General features: G+C 43.8%; 1 long non-coding RNA gene across 1 annotated transcript; it reads left to right on the forward strand.

Annotated features, from left to right (window-relative positions):
• The first annotated feature begins 10938 nt into the window (after positions 1-10938).
• LOC126176912 (uncharacterized) lies at positions 10939-15177 on the forward strand. The gene is made up of 2 exons (XR_007535698.1): positions 10939-11120; positions 14861-15177. It is a non-coding gene; the product is annotated as an uncharacterized LOC126176912 (long non-coding RNA).
• Positions 15178-21671: the final 6494 nt, after the last annotated feature.

Below are 21671 nucleotides of genomic sequence, written 5' to 3' on the forward strand. Positions count from 1 at the left end.
AAAGGCGTTACGCAATACGGAGAGGTTTATTATCGAAATTACGAGAGAGCACATTCCGGGAAGAGATGGGCAACATATTACTACCGCCCACATATATCTCGCGTAATGATCACAACGAAAAGATCCGAGAAATTAGAGCAAATACGGAGACTTACAAGCAGTCGTTCTTCCCACGCACAATTCGTGAATGGAACAGGGAAGGGGGGATCAGATAGTGGTACAATAAGTACCCTCCGCCACACACCGTAAGGTGGCTCGCGGAGTATAGATGTAGATGTAGATGTAGAACTGGAAGGGGTCGGGTGGGAGATTGGCAGATGGTGAAGAATGCAAAAGGCTCTTCTCTTTTTCATGTAATTTCATCAAATATTTTATATCGATTCTGGTTTCCAGTATTTATCTGGTCATTGGGCAACTGTTTATTTTGTGTTAATGCTTTGTGTACGTGGATATTTTCTTGGAAAGGGAGGAGGTATCCGTCTTTACTAAGTCTTATGAGGTCATACCTTTTTCAGTATTGCTAGGGCTATGGTGCTCCTGTTTTAGATGACCGGCAAATGTTGAACGGCTTGTTTCGTATTTCAATGCTCTGAAGTGTTCATTATATCTTGTGTCGAGTGTCCCACCAGTCATTCCAATGTCTATCTTTGCAACTGAGCTGACAGATACCAAACTATTTTTATCTGTGTGGTTTTGATTTCAGTTTTGGAATGTGCTTTTGTAAAGAGTTCTTTGTTTTGTAAGCAATGTTCATGCCTGGTTTTTTGAATATGTTATCTATTTTATGTGCGAATTTGTTGTGGTAGATCATTGTTTACAATGAATTGTTATCGTGCAGGTTTTGTGTATTGGTGTGGTTTATTTTTCTGTTTAATTTGTCTACCATAGTTATTCGTGTCCATTTTTAACGCTATTTCTTTTATAATAGTTAGCTCTTTCTGGTAATGAGAAGTGTTTAGGGGGATCCTCTTTGGTCTGTTTAAGATGTATCTAATTACAGCTTCTATGTGATTCTGTGGGTGGTTTGAGGTTGCAGTTAAGGTAATGTCACTCATTGTGTGTTACCTGTATATTTCAAATGTGTGTTTGTTATTGTTTTTTCTTTTGGTTATGTCTAGAAAGTTGAGTGAGTTTTCTTAGACTTCTTCTATTGTGGACTTTATGTTTTTGTGTACAGTATTTATATCTTTCTGTAGTTGCTGTACCCTATTTTTAGATTCATCTACTATGCATATTACTTCATCCATGTATCTGTACCAGTAGAAGACAACGTAGCTTTACTTTGTTATTATGCCAGCAAATATTAATTTCTCTGTATGATACATGAAAATGGCGGCTAATGTTCCTGAGAAATATGAACTCATGGATAAATCTTCTTCTTGTATGTAGTAGTCTTGGTTGAATTCAAAATAATTTTGTTGTGTTCTCAACTAACAATTTTATTCATTCATCTGTGTGTTCATGGAGTAGCTGGTTGCACATTTTCAGGTTTCCTTCAATTATTTTTATGGTTTCATTAACTGGCAAGCAATTGTACATATTTTCTACAACAAAGGTAAGCAGTGTTGCTCTCTTATACGTTCTACTAGTTGAGAGGTATTTCTTATTGTTCTACCATTTTCTAGTTTATAGTAGTGGGTGAGCTGTGACTGCACTTATTTTGCTAGTAGCGATGTAGGAAATGCTCTAGAATTCACTATTAAACGGACTGGATAATATTCTTTGTGGACCTTTGGTTGACATCTAATGTTGAGGGCTTCAGGATTTTGTTGTACAAGTCTCTGTTTCTCTCTGTTGTGTACTCTATATTTTCCAGTTTGTTTTTAAAGTATCTTTGAAATCCGTTAGTTGGGCTGGTTTCAACTTTTTTATGTTTTTTTGATAGTGAATTCTTGTGTTTACTTTTTTCTAAGTAGTCATCTGTTTTCATGAGGTAGACACTATTACTTTTGTCAGATTTTCTTATAGTGACGTTTTTTGCTTGCAGCTTTTTTCTTTAGATTTTTAGCTTTTGTTTCATCACAATTGTTTTTTAATTTATTGTTTACTTTTTTAATCTGTGTTACTATGTTTTTAATTTATTCTTTTATTAAATCTAGAGTTAGGCCTGTGTTTACATTACTGTTGTCATTTTTTGCTTCTATAGTGGGAATATATTCAAATTCTATAATGAGATCTTCTATCTGTTGTTCATTTGTTGGTAAGTCAGAAATGGGATTTAGACCTTCTTCTAAGAACTATTGTACGTTTTTATCAAATTTAATACCTTTAAGCTTGACTACCATAGGATAGAAATGGAGTGTGTGAACGTGTTTGTTGCTATGGGATTTTGTACAGTCCAATTTGAGATTTCCAGTTTCCTTATTTGGCTTTAGTCGCATTTTGTTTATATCTCTCGATGTGCGGCATTCGACTTTTTCCACAACTGAAGCAAAAATAGCAGAATTATTTAATGTTTTGCGCTAGCTGAAGGTGAATTTCGTATAATTCTTGGCTTAGTTTCTGTTTCTTTCGACACAGTGACTTAATTTCGTGTTTCAGGCATGCAAAAAATGTTCAAATGGCTCTAAGCACCATGGGACTTAACATCCGAGGTCATCAGTCCCCTAGACTTAGAACTACTTAAACCTAACTAACCTAAGGACATCACACACATCCATGCCCGAGGCAGGATTCGAACCTGCGACCGCTGTTTCAGACTGAAGCGCCTATAACCGCTTGGTCACAGAGGCCGGCTTAGGAAGCATTTTTTGCGTCCTGCCTGGTAACTATTGCTTGGAGCCACTTCATGAAACAAGTTTAAACTGACGCTGGTACTTTACGTGTTGGATTTCTTCACACTTACTATTCACGTTCACTGAAGTGGGCTCTAGACCTAATTGTCTTCTTCCAACACACCACAGCCCTTACATAAGAAGCTAAAGAAGCTAGTTCAATCAGGCAATATTGTTGTTAAGAATTAGGCACACCAATGCGCCAATCACGAGAGAGAAATTAAGCACTGTAATTTTTTAAACTAGCAGGTCATTCGACGAAAGACATGAAAGGCAGTTCATTAAGCTTATGTATTACGCATGCTTACGACCACGTTACTGCTTATTCAATGCATATATGGAAAACTGTACCAGACTTTTTTTTAAATTTTGTATTCCGTACACCGGTTTTCGAAACTTTTCATTCTCATCTGCAGATGGAAGGGGTCTCATCTGTAGATGGTGTATAGGAGGTTACATGACTCAGTAACAAGAAGACAGAAAATGCTGTAATGTATCGCCATCACCACGAATAATACTATACAAGAAAGGCAACGTTTTTCCACAGGACGAAGAGATTGAAAATAACTCTTGTCAAAAGTAAACACAATGTGAATGTTGCGATGGATTCTTTTAAATGATATTCGCTCATCAGTTCCTCCATCCGTGTTTGTGATAGACTGCTTAATCCTACATGTCTCTTCCTGCTGCAGGTAACAGAAACAAGATAGCTTTTGTTGGTTACAGTAATATACTCCCACAATAGAATGGTGCATCCAGAGGTAGATAATGGCTAAGTGCAAATTCGATAAAGTATTTGTGTGACGAAGGATAACAGAAGAATTTGGGATAGAGCATAATGTCCTCTCAGTTCATAGCTTCATTACAAAGAAATCAATCTCGTTGTTACTTAATCCCACCGACGTTTTCACGTATTACTAAACTGTATGACTTTCTGACGTTCAGCTATATGCAACGATTGTGCTTTTTATTTCGAAATAACATACCGGTGCCCATTATCTGGAAATACCTCCATTCACGGATCGAAATTTTCAGATAAGAGCAAATGTAATTACTTGCAGCAAGCAAAGGAAGGAAGGAAGATTGTGTTTAACGTCCCGCAGACATAGATGTCATTAGAGACGGAGCACAAGCCAGGATTGTGTCACGGAAGGGGAAGGAAATCGGGCATGCCCTTTGAAAGACCCTGTCCCGGCATTTGGCTGCAGTGATTCAATGAAATCACGGAAAACGTAAATCTTGACGGACAGATTTGTGTTTGAACCTCCGTCCTCCCGAATGCGAGTCCATTGTGCTAACCACTGCATCATCTCGCTCGGTACTCGCAGGAAGTGACCACTAATAGTGTATACAAAGGCGACTCAAAGCTTTTGAGTCAGATTGAAACAGGTGATAGTGGGTCCACAACTGATTATATTGAGACGGGGAACCAGTAGTCGGTAACGCACATTTTTCTGTTTTGTGGAACTACACAGCGCACACGACCTAACAACAACGACGAGCACCAGTCTCAAGGCATGTATTGCAATGTCTGGAGTGAGGACAATCCCCATGTCACCTACTTAATTTGCCACCAGCAACAATTGTCAATGTATGGGTATTGGCGGGCGTTGTCCACGATCACTTAATAGGACAGTATTCGCTATCATATTTTATTAACCAGTGTTAACTGGTGTTACTGTTAGATGTGCTGCCACAGTTCTTGGAGATTATACTCAATGTTTTCCGTGAAAGTATGTGATTCCAACACAACGATGCACCAGCCCACTCCGATGTTAGCGTCTGCGAGCACTTCAACAACACGTGCTCTCATTGTTGTATTGGAAGGGGACGTCCTGTTCCATGGCCAGCGCGATTGCTGGATCTAACACTCTGAAGTTTTTCCTGTAGGATTACGTCAAAACGTTGGTATATCAGATCTCCGTGGAAACGGATGAAGACCTGTGTGCTAGGATCCAAGCTGCCTGTCTCCTGGTACCACAGACATCTGGGACCTTTGAGAGAATGCGACTGAACTTCATGCGCCGTTGCCATGCATCCACTGAGACTCGTGGTCGTCACTTTGAACTATTACTGTGATCTACGTTGTTGCTATGGAGTATACGCATGTATGTGCATAACGCAAAAAATGCCCATTTACGACCATTGGTTCCCTATGGCATGATAATCGGTTGTGGACTCACTATCACCTTTTTCAATTTGACCCAGTAGCTTTGAGACACTGTGAATGAAAATAAAGAATGAAGTACATATCAAATGAAATGTCGTGTGGCTAGGGCCTCCCGTCAGGTAGACCGGTCGCCTTGTGCAAGTCTTTTGAGTGGACGCAACTTCGGTGACTTACGCGTTGATAGGGATGACATGATGATGATGACGACAGCACAACATCTAGTCCCAGAGCCGAGAAATCTCCAGTCCAGCCGGGAATCGAACCCGGGCCCCTTTGCACGGCACTCCGTCGCACTGTCCACTTTCCCTTTTTTTTTGTTTTTGATAGTTGTGTTTTGGTCGTTGCGGACGTCACATGACATCCGACAGGTTCGTTTGTTGATATTTCGACTCAGTTTTTTATTACAGAGGCCAACCAGCTCTCTGACCGAACACGCTGAGCTACCGTGCCGGCATTCACTGAGGTATCGGTTCGGTCCTGATGTACATCTGAGATAGATTAACTTTACAAGTTCTGGTGTAAACCAGATAGACACGTAAATCATTGAGATTGTTAAAAAAAACGCATCTTTCCAGTGATTACATCTGTCAAAGTTAACACATCACATAATCGGAATTGAACGAGTTGTAAGGTAAAACAAAGTTAAATTGCGTTCAGATAAGGATTTTTGGTACTATTACTAGCTGTATGAACATTCCCGAAATAAGTAAACCATCTTCAGTCATTAAATCTCAGAAGCCACCCATCACGGACAGTCTTGCAGGTTATAGTTGTCCATTTATATTTCCTGCTCATCTCTTGCACGATATGCTTAGCGCGAACTTACAGACGTCGAATACAGAATGAAGATTTGTACAGGGCGACAATTATTGAACTATATGAAGTAAAATCGTCATAACTTCTGAACTATTTGCGTTCTGACGTTCAAACTGCACGGTTGGACGCGGGGCATGATGAGAATGAGTATGCGCAATTTGAACGTGAAAGTGAACAAAATTGGCCCATTTGGGGAGACTGAGAATCCACATTTCGCCATCGCGAAGTCTCTTCTGTCCCAACGGGTGTATGTGTGGTGTGCAGCGTCCGGTCATGGAATAATTAGTGTGACCTTCTCTGATTGCACGGTGCCTAACGAACGGTAAGTGAGGGCTTTGAAAGATGATTTCACACCCATTATCCAAAGTGGCCATGAATTCGACAAGACGTGGTTCATGTAAGTCGGAGCTCGAACCCATCGAAGCAGGAGAGTGTTTGATGCCCTCGAGGAGCAGTCTGGCGACAGCATTCTTGCTCTGGGATGCCCAGACACCACCGGCATGGGCCTCGATTGGCCACCGTATCCTCCGGATCTTAACACGTGCGACACCTTTTTGTGGGGCTATATTGAAGACAAAGTGTACAGCAATAACCCCAAAACCGTTGCTGAGTTGAAAACAACCATTCAGGAAGTCATCGAGAGCGTCAATGTTCCGACACTTCAGCGGGTCATGCAGAATTTCGTTATTCTTCTGCGCCACATCTTCGTCAAGGCTAAACAGTGCTGACACCACAACTCTGCCAAGCTTAAGGAAGTCGTGCAGATCGAAAATGCCAAACCGCATTGCTAAATGGAATGTCGCGCTGGACAGAGTGCTTCCGCGAAGGGAAGACCAAAGCCATAGTGTGCCGAGCTTTGGATGACACATAGGGAGCACATTGTGCAAGCGTGTAATTTTTCACAATGTGGCCGACACTGCTTTAGCCTCTCTCATGTTACTGTCATCAACCCTACGTGAGTTATACTGGGGAGGTAGTACAATTGTCACACAGTCTTCCTCGATTATCATTTCATTAAATTCATCTGTCAGGGATGCGTCAGAACAGGTTTGGATTTTCTTCTAAATAATCTCACATAAATCCCATAAGCATCCCTGATACGTGTACAAATCCGTAACATAAAACTTAGGAGCAAATCTCTGTGGCCGAGGAACGAGTCAGTACAGGAAAGTAACACCAGAAAATTAATAATAGATAAAAAGTGCGAGTATATAAACCCTATGCGGACGACAAACTACAAGTTTTCTTTAACGCAATCAACAATATGACATGGGTATTAGCATAATCTTTTACAAGAACTCCCTGACAGAATAGGAGTAAGCCATGAAGAAAGTCTTCAGTTCAGACTTGAAAGTGCATGAATTACTGCTAATATTTTTAATACTTGTGGTAGCTCATTGAAAATGGGTACAGTGAATATTGCACATCTTTCTACACCAGAGGCAAGGAGATACGATCCAGATGTAGATTGGCTTTGTACTTAGTGTTAACTGAGTGAAAGCTGCTAACTGTTGAGGTGAAAGGGCACAAGCCGTCTGGCTTCCCTCTTTCCATTTATGTGCTAAATTCATCTTCCCCTTGTCATCACTAACGACAGGCAGGACACTTTAGTTTCATCACGCTACAAGTCTCATGACGACATTTAATGCTGAAGAATTTAGTTTATAAAACTGCAGTGTTTGTTTTTCGAGGCATGTTGCTCCGTTCTAAGAATCAGCGACAAACGCTCAGTTCGCATAGAATTCAGAGAGCAACAGGGGACACCACACGGCATTCAGAGGCTTAAGTCGGTCTTACGCTTGTCACGTGAGATGGCTCGCAGAGTTCCCATGTCAACCGAGCTAAGGCGGGGTCCGCGGTATTCGGTGCGCTTCGGCTCGTAGAAGCCTGGGGGTGGTAGTCTCAAGCGCTGGCTGCCAGATAATAATTTATAGTGAGAAATTATAAGTCCTGAAATATCTGGGCCTACGCGGTGCTGGTCGGCGTGGCCGAGCGGTTCTAGGCACTTCAATCTGGAACCGCGCGACTGCTACGGTATCAGATTCTAATCCTGCCTCGGCCATGGATGTTGTGTCTAGACAAGACAGCCTAGACACAATGAGAGGAAGCCGAAAGGCACGCGCTTAAACTCACGCAGGCTGGCGTGAGGTCTGAAACAGGGTACGTAATGAATGCTATAAAGAAAAGTACGTAGCTTCTGGAATACTTAACTTTAATCCACATTTGTAGAACATCGCTCTTGATGATACATTAATAGAATCTCAATATCTATACTGGTAATGGCGCCTTGCTAGGTCGTAGCAAATGTAGCTGAAGGCTATGCTAACTATCGTCTCGGCAAATGAGAGCGTAATTCTCAGTGAACCATGGCTAGCAACGTCGGCTGTACAACTGGGGGTGAGTGCTAGTACGACTCTCTAGACCTGCCGTGTGGCGGCGCTCGGTCTGCCATCACTGACAGTGGCGACACGCGGGTCCGACGTATACTACCGGACCGCGGCCGATTTAAAGGCTACCACCTAGCAAGTGTGGTGTCTGGCGGTGACACCACAATGGATGTGTGTGATCTCCTTAGGTTAGTTAGGTTTAAGTAGCTCTAAGTTCTAGGGGACTGATGACGTCAAATGTTAAGGTCCATAGTGCTCAGAGCCAGAGCCTACGCGGTGGGAGAGGAAGCCTCACGTAGTGGCCGTCAAGTTGGTCAGGCTTCCGGAAAATCAGAAGTGTATAGACAACGCTCTGATTCCCCCATCGCCTACTGACGTGAGACGGGAATTTCTAGAGAAAACTGGCGGGGAAGATGCGCTTTGATTGGCATCTGGAGACATTCTGTGGTATAATTTACTACTAATGGTAGTTTTCACTCTACTGGGAAAAACAATAAGATTTTGCATGATTGGCGGTTTCGGCCAGAACGTCGCAAACCGCAGATTTGGGAGCAGGGGCATGTGAAGATAGACACTCTAGGTTTGGATGTGGAAGATGAAAGGTACTGGTTTTAGACGTCGACGACGGTGGATGGGGCTTCGTGGTGTCCGAGTCCTGACGAGCGACATTCTGGTTCAGCTACATCCACATCTACATGGATACTCTGCAAATCACATTTAAGTGCCTGGCAGAAGGTTCATCGAACCACCTTCACAATACTCTATTATTCCAATCTCGTATAGCGCGGAAAGAACGAACACCTATTTCGTCACCTACGAGCTCTGATTTCCCTTATTTTATCGTAGTGATCGTTTCTCACTATGTCGGTCGGTGTCAACAAAATAATTTTTCATTGGGAGGTGAAAGTTGGTGATTGGAATTTCGTGAGAAGATTCCGTCGCAACGAAAAACACCTTTCTTTTAATGATGTCCAGCCCAAATCCTGTGTCATTCGTGTGACACTCTCTCCCATATTTCGCGATAATACAAAAAGTGCTGCCCTTCTTTGAACTTTTTCGATGTACTCCTTCAGCCCAGTCTGGTAAAGATCCCACACCGCGCAGCAGTATTCTAAAACAGCACAGACAACGGTAGTGTAGGCAATCTCCTCAGTTTCCAGAATGAGATTTTCACTCTGCAGCCGAGTGTGCGCTGATATGAAACTTCCTGGCAGATTAAAACTGTGTGCCGGACGGAGACACGAACTCGGGACCTTTGCCTTTCGCGGGCAAGTGCTGTACCATTCTTCTCATTCTGGAACCATCCCCCAGGCTGTGGTTAAGCCATGTCTCCGCAATATCCTTTCTTTCTGGAGTGCTAGTTCTGCAGGGTTCGCAGGAGAGCTTCTGTAATGTTTGGAAGGTAGGAGACGAGGTACTGGCAGAAGTAAAGCTGTGAGGACGGGCCGTGAGTCGTGCTTGGGTAGCTCAATTGGTAGAGCACTTGTCCGCGAAAGGCAAAGGTCCGGAGATCGAGTCTCGGTCCGGCACACAGTTTTAATCTGCCAGGAAGTTTTTTAATCTCCTTAGTAGATCTGTTACATTACCTAAGTGTCCTGCCAATAAAACGCAGTCTATTCTTCATATGCGACCACCAACGGCCGGTGTACTGCGACAGCGCATTGGTGAGGAGAAGCGTGAGTACTGGCAATAGGTAGCCGTGGATGTTTCCAAAGGGTACGTACCGTTGCCACAGTACCGTTAATCCCGGTTGCAGAGATATTATCATTTGACTTATTATTTATCCACTGGAGTAACTAAGACTTTTGGTGGGCTGCATTCGTATTAGTGATTGAATTTCCAATTAGAACAGTGTAGACAACCCACCGATTGCTTCAAAACTTAATTGCATACACTTTTTCTGTGGTCGTGCCTCAGAGTCTTATGCTATGCCATTGCTTTTAATAAAATAAAACATCAGTTTGATTTTATTTGCACTTCATTTTAAGTAAGATGTAATTTGCTTCAATTCATTATTATTAATATTTTTCGATTTAGTAAGTGTAAGTTTCCTTTAATTTACGTCTATCGTCATAAACTTTTTGTTAACTGAATACCGATTTCGGTCTTTATTTATATGTATTTGACGATGCTGGTGGTGATTCCACATTTAACGTTTGACGATGCCACTATGGCTGCAGTACATTAGGACTTTGTTTTTTTGAAGCAGATACGATGATGGTCATTAAAGACCGAAACTAGTAATCTGTTAACAAAAAGTTTGTGATCATAAATGTAAATTAAAGGAAACTTATTACATATACGGATCACTGTTTTTTCGCGACAATGTCACAGGTTGTGAAATTAGCAAGTACAGTCATTCAGTAGCGTTTTATAGGAATTTATAAGCTTAGGATTCCATGTTATGATCATTTTAGAGACAGCGATTCCGCGGAGCAATTAAAATTTAGCTTCGGGTCTTAAGGGATGCGTGAAACAGTCTGGGCAGTTGTATCATTCCGGTACGATTTCAGACCGACACACAGCGGTATTTTGCTGAGAAGAAGCTAATCTTGTTAACAACAAACGACATTAAAGAAAATATATATTGAGGAACGAATGTCTTGCCCTGCTTGCTTTAGATTTAAATGTTATTTTCTCTTCAGGTTCTCTTTGTAGGGTTAACACAATAAATTTGAACGACGTGACAAGCTGCAGAAATAGTTTACCACTCATCCCGCAATCGTATATTAGCGGGTGCGCCTAGCTGGCAGAGTCCCGCCTGCGCGTCCTTGGTGACGCAGCCCGGACTACAGCTTCCGCAGCCCTCGCTGCCGGCCGCCCCCGCCACACCTCACCTCATACCCCGAGAGAAGGAGCGCCAGCCACGCCCACGCCCCGGGGCAGCGCCGAGTGCATCTCCAGCCGCTATAAATGTGCTGCCCGACTGCCGAGGGGCATCAGTCGAATCGAAGCGGCACTATGAAGACCCTCGTAAGTACACCGTAGCATTCACTCCTGCCGTTTTATCTGCCTAAGAGGGCGCGTCACAGCGTCAGCGAACAGATGAGAGATATTTCGAGTGATTATCACATCAGCGACTCTTTCCCTCTCTTCTGCGTGCACAGTGCATAGAAGTGCATGTTATTAGGGTGAAGACTCGAGCTGCAGACACTGGTGCAACTGTCAATAACGTCTGAGCACATTCTTGCATGCAGATGGTTTGTTGTGCTTAGTGATAGTGCGAGAACTGTTTAAATATTCTGTGTTACATATTCTTGGGGAGAATATTACTATGGTTATTTACCATTTGGTTACATATACTCTCCTGTTCCGCCAGCAAGATGTACGAAATATGCCGTGCATGGAGGAATGATCAAGGAGAACAATTTACCCAAGCTGATATTCATTATTTGATTAGTATCAATTCATGGGAGGTCATTTGCCGGATTCTCCAATTTCGGTTTGTTTATAATTTTGATTTATTGCTGATAACATTCTGTAAACCACAGTAATACAACTACAGTGACAAAGATCGTGAATTATTGTTTATGTTACTCACGTTAGGAGAATCACAGTTTGATGATAAAAGCGTTATTGCATAAAAACCTAACGTGTACACAATTTAGATAAAATAATACATTGAAGTTAGCAAATTTTATGGAATGGATGCTTTGAAGAACGTTATTAAAACGACAGTTTGGACCTCTGTGGCACACCATGCCAGCAATATGGTGCAGCTTAGCAAGACTCGCAAAGGGGTAAAGCCGCATTTCCTGTTCTTTAGTTTCCCGAAGCTGCAGATCTCACTATGTTCAACGCATGCCATGGCCCTCTGTGCCTTCGTAGGACTGCCTCAAATTGACTCAACCGTCCAACAAGCTGATAGGAAGCAGCCTTAATCTCTCAGACGATGTGCTACATGGTCCTCTTAGATAACGTTCTTTACCTCAAACCGCCTCCCTGTAAACCGCTAATCGGAGATTCTCAAGACCTTATATAGCTAATATAGGACTACTAAAATGTACACTCCTGGAAATGGAAAAAAGAACACATTGACACCGGTGTGTCAGACCCACCGTACTTGCTCCGGACACTGCGAGAGGGCTGTACAAGCAATGATCAGACGCACGGCACAGCGGACACACCAGGAACCGCGGTGTTGGCCGTCGAATGGCGCTAGCTGCGCAGCATTTGTGCACCGCCGCCGTCAGTGTCAGCCAGTTTGCCGTGGCATACGGAGCTCCATCGCAGTCTTTAACACTGGTAGCATGCCGCGACAGCGTGGACGTGAACCGTATGTGCAGTTGACGGACTTTGAGCGAGGGCGTATAGTGGGCATGCGGGAGGCCGGGTGGACGTACCGCCGAATTGCTCAACACGTGGGGCGTGAGGTCTCCACAGTACATCGATGTTGTCGCCAGTGGTCGGCGGAAGGTGCACGTGCCCGTCGACCTGGGACCGGACCGCAGCGACGCACGGATGCACGCCAAGACCGTAGGATCCTACGCAGTGCCGTAGGGGACCGCACCGCCACTTCCCAGCAAATTAGGGACACTGTTGCTCCTGGGGTATCGGCGAGGACCATTCGCAACCGTCTCCATGAAGCAGGGCTTCGGTCCCGCACACCGTTAGGCCGTCTTCCGCTCACGCCCCAACATCGTGCAGCCCGCCTCCAGTGGTGTCGCAACAGTCGTGAATGGAGGGACGAATGGAGACGTGTCGTCTTCAGCGATGAGAGTCGCTTCTGCCTTGGTGCCAATGATGGTCGTATGCGTGTTTGGCGCCGTGCAGGTGAGCGCCACAATCAGGATTGCATACGACCGAGGCACACAGGGCCAACACCCGGCATCATGGTGTGGGGAGCGATCTCCTACACTGGCCGTACACCACTGGTGATCGTCGAGGGGACACTGAATAGTGCACGGTACATCCAAACCGTCATCGAACCCATCGTTCTACCATTCCTAGACCGGCAAGGGAACTTGCTGTTCCAACAGGACAATGCACGTCCGCATGTATCCCGTGCCACCCAACGTGCTCTAGAAGGTGTAAGTCAACTACCCTGGCCAGCAAGATCTCCGGATCTGTCCCCCATTGAGCATGTTTGGGACTGGATGAAGCGTCGTCTCACGCGGTCTGCACGTCCAGCACGAACGCTGGTCCAACTGAGGCGCCAGGTGGAAATGGCATGGCAAGCCGTTCCACAGGACTACATCCAGCATCTCTACGATCGTCTCCATGGGAGAATAGCAGGCTGCATTGCTGCGAAAGGTGGATATGCACTGTACTAGTGCCGACATTGTGCATGCTCTGTTGCCTGTGTCTATGTGCCTGTGGTTCTGTCAGTGTGATCATGTGATGTATCTGACCCCAGGAATGTGTCAATAAAGTTTCCCCTTCCTGGGACAATGAATTCACGGTGTTCTTATTTCAATTTCCAGGAGTGTATTCATCTTTAACTAGAGATTTCATCTTTCTGCATCACGAATGATGTTGCCGGTGACTTTATGAATCTGCGGTATTTTGTGTGATGAGCGGACCAGAGATATTCTTTAATGCTCTTCCTATTTGAGGTGTTAGCTACGATGTAATTTTTGTGACCAAAACTGTTGTTTTTCCAGAGGTGTTCCTGTTTTTGCTGCTAGTTTCATGGAGGTATATTTAAGCGGAACTGTCATGACGTCACAAAATTGAAGCCCATGTCCGTCATGTTAGTTGTCCTGAACATTAGCTTCTGGTGGAAGCGCTTTGATAAAAAATGAGAACTTACATAATTTACGGGTGTACTAATCATTTTGATTACACTCTGAACTGCAAAGGAATCACATTTCCGTCGGCCGGAGTCGCCGAGCGGTTCTAGGCGCTACAGTCTGGAACCGCTCGACCGCTACGGTCGCAGGTTCGAATCCTGCCTCGGGCATGGATGCGTATAATGTCCTTAGGTTAGATAGGTTTAAATAGTTCTAAGTTCTAGGGGACTGATGACCACAGCAGTTAAGTCCCATAGTGCTCAGAGCCATTTGAACCATTTGATTTGAATCACATTCCATTCGTAAGTTCAGTTGACATTTTGTGTTATATACATGAATTTTGGTCGCAGTGCTTTCTTTTACTGTAGAGGTTCTATTTTTATAGTTTGACTTTAGATTTCCTACCAATTCAACTCTCTCGGTGAAAGCTACGAGAAGGCAAGACTGGAAACCTACCAAACATAGCAAAATATGTTCTTAGCAGTTTCGGGAGGAGGACACAGACCGACCATCAGTTTCGTCAGTCGATATTAAGGAAAATGCTGGATTACGAAAGCACCCTTTTCCTATAACACACTTCTCTTCTTGGTTATTCGAAACGTATAACAAAGAGAAAGTTTTATTAACGAAGCGAAACGTGTCGCATTACTGGATCACGTATGTGTTTAGGATGAGATAAACGTCTTCTTCACACTGTATTGTTCACAAAATCACCGTACTATTTTCTATTTAAAACTTTTGAGCACAAAAGATTGAAATTAAAAACAAGAAACAGTCGTAGACGGCAGTCTAGTAATAATCTGGGGCAACTAACATGGCTATGCTGGCTTTAAGCAACGCACAGCGTATGTCATTAGCGCTATCTTCCGTTGTTATACCTCCGTGGCTAGTTCCCTTATTACATCTTTGACCAGAGATATTGCTGTTTTGTTGTTGGCTGAGCTGCAGTGTCTGTGACCAGAGGTGTTCTCTTTGCCACAGGTGTTCCTGTTTGTGGTGCTGGCCGTGGTCTGCGCGGCTCTGGCTGTGCCCGGCCCTCTGCCCCTACCACGTCCTGGCCCAGTGCCGATCCCTGCTGCGCCCAGGGAGACCCTGCGTGGCAGCGAGCAGGTCTACTACGGTGTTTACTACCCGTATGTCGTCTGATGACCTGACACTGTACTCCAGCATCCTCCAGTGACGGCACTACCGACCTGGCACCGACAAGGACATCCCCTCTAAAGCTCCTGGCCAAAATGTGTTTTCTGTATACTTTGTCTGCACTCCTACTTGTCAATAAACATTATTCTATCTACTGAGTACTGTTTAAATGGTTCCATTTTCATTGATTATTACCAAAATCGTTATGCAGTGTAACGATAAAACCAGTTTAACGTTATTTACCAATATTTATGACAACAAAAACTTCAAATAGTTAACTATTTACATTGTCCAATGACACAGGGTGACAATTATTGAACTATATGAAAGAAGAGTAAATTACTTACAAACTACGGTTTGCAAAAAGTTTATTCAAATTTTAAACGTCACTACAACTATTCGGATTTAGGTTATGACATGTTTGATATGCCTGCCATCATTGATGAGATGATGTGGAGCAGACGGATAGCGAAATTCTCCATGACCCGCTGAAGTGTCGGAACATGGACGCTCTCGATGACTTCCTGAATGGCTGTTTTCAACTCAGCAATGGTTTTGGTGTTATTGCTGTACACTTTGTCTTCAATATAGCCCCACAAAAAGGTGTCGCATGTGTTAAGATCCGGAGGATACGGTGGCCAATCGATGCCCTTGCTGGTGGTGTCTGGGCACCCCAGAGCAAGAATGCTGTCGCCAGACTGCTCCTCGAGGGCATCAAACACTCTCTTGCTTCGATGGGTTCCAATTCCGTCTTACATGAACCACATCTTGTCGAATTCATGGTCACTTTGGATAATGGGGATGAAATATTCATTCAAAGCCCTCACTTACCGTTCGTTAGGCACCGTGCAATCAGAGAATGTCGCACTGATTATTCCATGACCGGACGCTGCACACCACACATACACCCGTTGGGACAGAAGAGACTTCGCGATGGCGAAATGTGGATTCTCAGTCTCCCAAATGGGCCAATTTTGTTCACTTTCACGTTCAAATTGCGCATACTCATTCTCATCATGCCCCGCGGCCAACCGTGCAGTTTGAACGTCAGAACGCAAATCGTTCAGAAGTTATGACGATTTTACTTCATATAGTTCAATAATTGTCGCCCTGTACAAATCTTAATTCTGCATTCGACGTCTGTAAGTTCGCGGTAAGCATATCGTGCAGGAGATGAGCAGGAAATATAAATGGACAACTATTACCTGCAAGACTGTCCGTGATGGGTGGCTTCTGATATTTAATGACTGAAGATGGTTTACTTATTTCGGGAATGTTCATACAACTAGTAGTAGTACCAAAAATCCTTACCTGAACGCAATTTAACTTTGTTTTACCTTACAACTCGTTCGATTCCGATTATCTGATGTGTTAACTTCGACAGATGTAATCACTCGAAAGATACGGTTTTTTTAACAATTCTCAATGATTTACGTGTCTGTCTTCTTTGCGCCAGAACTTGTAAAGTTAATCTATTTCGGATGTATATCAGGTCCGACCCAATACCTGAGCGAATATCGGCACGGTAGCTCAGCGTGTTCGGTCAGAGAGCTGGTTGGCCTGTGTAATAAAAAACTGAGTGGAAGCATCGAACTTGAGCGGATGTCATGTGACGTCCGCAACTACCAAAACACAACTATCAAAAACGAAAAAAAGGGAAAGTGGACAGTGCGACGGAGTGCCGTGCAAAGGGGCCCGGGTTCGATTCCCGGCTGGATTGGAGATTTCTCGTCTCTGGGACTAGATGTCGTGCTGTCGTCATCATCATCATGTCATCCCTATCAACGCGTAAGTCACCGAAGTTGCGTCAACTCAAAAGACTTGCACAAGGCGACCGGTCTACCTGACGGGAGGCCCTAGCCACACGAAATTTCATTTGATATGTACTTCATTCTTTATTTTCATTCAAAGTGTCTCAAAGCTACTGGGTCAATTTGAAAAAGGTGATAGTGACTCCACCAACGATTATTATGCCATAGGGCACCAATGGTCGTAAATGGGCATTTATTGCCTTATGGACATACACTGCGTATACTGCACAGCAACAGTGTAGATCATAGTAATAGTTCAAAGTGACGACTACGAGTCTCAATGGATACATGGCAACGGCGCATGAAGATCAGTAGTGGCATTCTCTCAAAGGTCCCCGGTGTGTCTTGTACCAGGGGACAGGCATCTTGGACAACTTGGGGTACAATCTCTAAGAACTGTGGCAGAATATCTTAGAGGAACACCAGTTAACACGGGTTAATAAGACAGGAAGACAGCAAATACTGTCCTATTAAGTGATCCTGGACAACGCTCGCCCATACCCATACATTGACAATTGTTGCTGGTGGCAACCCAAGTAGGTGGCATAGGGATTGTCCTCATTCCAGACATTGCAATATATGCCTTGAGACTGGTGGTCGTCGCTCTGAACAATTCTTGTACTATGCGCTACGTTGTTGTTAGGTCGTGTGAGCTGTGTAGTTCCACAAAACAATAAATGTGAATTTCCGACTACTGGTTCCCCGTCTCAGTATAATCGGTTGTGGACGCACTAACACCTGTTTCAGTCTGAATCAAAAGGTTTGAGTCACCTTGGATACACTATTAGTGGTCACTTCCTGCGAGTACCGAGTGAGGTGGTGCAGTAGTTAGCACAATGGACTCGCATTCGGGAGGTTGAAGGTTCAAACCCACATCTGGCCATTCCAGATTTAGGTTTTCCGTGATTTCACTGAATCGCTGCAGCCAAATGCCGGGACAGGTCCTTCCAAAGGGCATGGTTGATTTCCTTCCTCTTCCTTGACATAATCCTGGCTTGTGCCCCGTCTCTAATGACATCTATGTCTGCGGGACGTTAAATACAATCTTCCTTCCTTCCTTTGCTTGCTGCAAGTAATTACATTTGCTTTAATCTGAAAGTGTCGTTTCGTGAATGGAGGTATTTCCAGAAAATGGGCACCGGCATGTTATTTCGCAATAAAAAGCACAGTCGTAGCGTATAGCTGAACGTCAGAAAGTCATGCAGTTTACGATACGAGAAAACGTCGGTGGGGTTAAGTAATAACGAGACTGATTTCTTTGTAATGGAGCTATGAACTGAGAGGACGTTTTGCTCAATCCCAAATTCTTCTATTGTCCTTCGTCACACAAATACGCTATCGAATTTACACTTATCCATTATCTACGGCTGGATGCACCATTCTATTGTGGGAGTAAAGTACTGTAACCAACAAAAGCTATCTTAATTCTTCTACCTATAGCGGGAAGAGACATGCAGAATTAAACATTCTATCACAAACACGGATGGAGGAACTGATGAGCGAATATCATTTAAAAGAATCCATCGCAACATTCACACTGTGTTTACTTCTGACAAGGGTTATTTTCAATCTCTTGGTCCTGTGGAAAAAATGTTGCCTACCTTGTATAGGTATTATTCGTGGTGATGGCGATACATTTCAACATGTTCTGTCTTCTTGTCACAGAGCCTTCACCCAGATTTACGCTATGAAATAGTCATGTGATCTCGTATACACCATCTGCAGATGAGACTCCTTCCATCTGCAGATGAAACTGAAAAGATTAGAAAACCGGCTTATGGAGTAAAAGTTAAAAAGAAAATGACTGGTACAGTTTTTCATATATGTACTGAATAAGCAGTAACGTGTTCTTAAGCATCCGTAACGGATAAGCTTAATGAACTGCCTTTCTTGCCTTTCGTCGAATGACCTCCTAGTTTAAAAAGCTACAGTGCTTAATTTTTCTCTCATGACTACGGAATTAGTGTGCCAGATTCTTAACAACAATATTGCCTGATTGAACTAGCTTCTTATGTGCGGGCTGTGGTGTGTCGGAAGCAGACAATGAGGTCTAGAGCGCACTTCAGTGGACGTGACTAGTAAGTGTGAAGAAATCCAACAAGTAAAGTACCAGCGCCAGCTTAAACTTGTTTCATGAAGTGGCTCCAAGCAAATGTTACCAGACCCAGTCCCATCGGCTGGTGGAACAAGCTTCGAGCATAGAATACTTGTCCGGATGTAACGCGTGCTTGGTCCACCCGCGAACCCTATCGCGGATGCTGCGTGTGGTGGATCCGCCCCCGGACACAGCTCCGGATATACAGGGTGTTACAAAAAGGTACGGCCAAACTTTCAGGAAACATTCCTCACACACAAATAATGAAAAGATGTTATGTCTACATGTGACCGGAAACGCTTAATTTCCATGTTAGAGCTCATTTTAGTTTCGTCGTCCACCTACCCTCAATGGAGCACGTTATCATGATTTCTCTACCTGTGCTGCTAGAACATGTGCCTTTACAAGTACGACACAACATGTGGTTCATGCACGATGGAGCTCCTGCACATTTCAGTCGAAGTGTTCGTACGCTTCTCAACAACAGATTCGGTGACCGATGGATTGCTAGAGACGGACCAATTCCATGGCCTCCACGCTCTCCTGACCTCAACCCTCTTGACTTTCATTTATGGGGGCATTTGAAAGCTCTTGTCTACTCAACCCCGGAACCAAATGTAGAGACTCTTCGTGCTCGTATTGTGGACGGCTGTGATACAATACGCCATTCTCCAGGGCTGCATCAGCGCATCACGGATTCCATGCGACGGAGGGTGGATGCATGTATCCTCGCTAACGGAGGACATTTTGAACATTTCCTGTAACAAAGTGTTTGAAGTCACGCTAGTACTTCTGTTGCTGTGTGTTTCCATTCCATGATTAATGTGATTTAAAGAGAAGTAATAAAATGAGCTCTAACATGGAAAGTAAGCGTTTCCGGACACATGTCCACATAACATATTTTCTTTCTTTGTGTGTAACGAATGTTTCCTGAAAGTTTGGCCGTACCTTTTTGTAACACCCTGTATAGTACGCAGCAGATCCACACTCGAACGCTAGCTCGGGAATTGTATACTGTGGATCTGCATTCGAATACAGCTTCCTACCTTGCGCGAGGCGGATCCACCTTTCAAACACTACTCTGTGAGTGGCGCACTGTGGATCCGCATCTGAACACCGCTCTCGGTATAACTCCCGGCGGATCCACATTCGAACGTTAATCCTACCCTATCGCCGGTCCTGGGAGCCTTCCACGAGACGTGCATGTACATAGAGATACAGAAAACAGAGCAAGCGCTCTCCGGATGTGGAGGTGACTGGATACGCTTGGGTTACATTTACAGGCAATTTTAGAACACAGAACGATAGGTTATGTCGCGGTCGCACGGACGGATGTGACATAAAATCGAAAGAAATGCGAAAACTGAATAGCGCATACGTATAAACTAACCTAATATACACCGAAATGCGGTGAAAATGAGGATGTACTTGCTTATCTTCTGGTTCGCAGGGAGCAATTTGTACATGGAGTCAAGTATGCTGCAACAAGAGGAATGCAGGAAAACGATGACATCGAAGCATGCGGAATAAGGACAGCAGTCAATTTTTTCTCGTTGAGTTCGTATTATAGTGAATGTCTACCGAGGTAGCAGTGATACACGCGAGTTGAATACCGTATTTGATGCTTTTGAGGAGGACAGAGAATCATTCACGTCTAAACTTACTCACCTCTGTCTTAAAGGATAACAGAGAGTGTACAAGATGATCGATTGAGACATAGCTGTAACTAGGTACGATTTAAACGTTGACTCATTTATTCTAGAGAAAGACAAGTTGCTGAAGGTCAATTTTTTTTCCAGTGTTCTATCTGGAAGCTTTAGTCACGTGATATAGCTTGCGTTCTAGTCGTATGCAGCTACAATACTTTACACATGATACATTGGGTGATTTTCGTAAAAATGTGTCGAACAACGTTGCGTATAAATATCATTCCGTTCTTGTTCTTCTTAACTGTATGTTATTAAATTAAGGCACTTTGAGATCTGTTACTATAGATCGATATGGTTTGCAAAGCTCCAAGACTTGGTTACATCTCGAGAAATGTGGTGCACTTGGAGGGGTTACGACTAGGAAAGCTCTATTCAGGCAAGAGAAGAGAAGCATAGCTATATTCGTCTGCTCGGTTGAGGATTAATTGGGTAGCGATGTTGCGGGGTAGGCCGGTCAATGCCGAGGTGAGGACGGTTGTTTAACATAGGAGGGGCGAGATTGCTCTGTGACCGCCACATGCATAGAGATTGATCGAGTACTATGCGCAAGGTCTCAGAAATATGTATAGCATTGTCTGGTATAATTGTATCGTTTTTATGTGTTCGAGAATTAAGTGTGAATGGATGTACTGAGCAGTCGTCTATCGATGCTCGCAATGGTACTTGCAAAGTAGACTAGGTATGGTTTAACTATGATACTGAAATTAGGAAAACATGCTGTCACATGATTGGCCAGTGTCAGACTTGCTGTAAAATTTTTCGCGATATCAGTGTGATGGACAATATTACAGAAGATCTGTGGTGTCTTATCCATACCATCCGTGCATTGGGTACCACATAATGACTGAGTGACAATGCTTGTATAAGTCGGGGAACAAATTTTGGTTGATGGACCGCAACTTCTGGGGTTGCTAGCACCGAAAACGGTGATCCCGTACTTGTGCGCAAAATGAACAATCACCAGGGATGGATGGGAGAGTTCTCAACTATTGGGTTTACGACAAATAAGTTTAATTGTAGAGGCCGTCAATCACTTT

This window comes from Schistocerca cancellata, chromosome 3 (genome assembly GCF_023864275.1).
Source record: "Schistocerca cancellata isolate TAMUIC-IGC-003103 chromosome 3, iqSchCanc2.1, whole genome shotgun sequence".
In the NCBI taxonomy this organism is placed as follows: domain Eukaryota; kingdom Metazoa; phylum Arthropoda; class Insecta; order Orthoptera; family Acrididae; genus Schistocerca; species Schistocerca cancellata.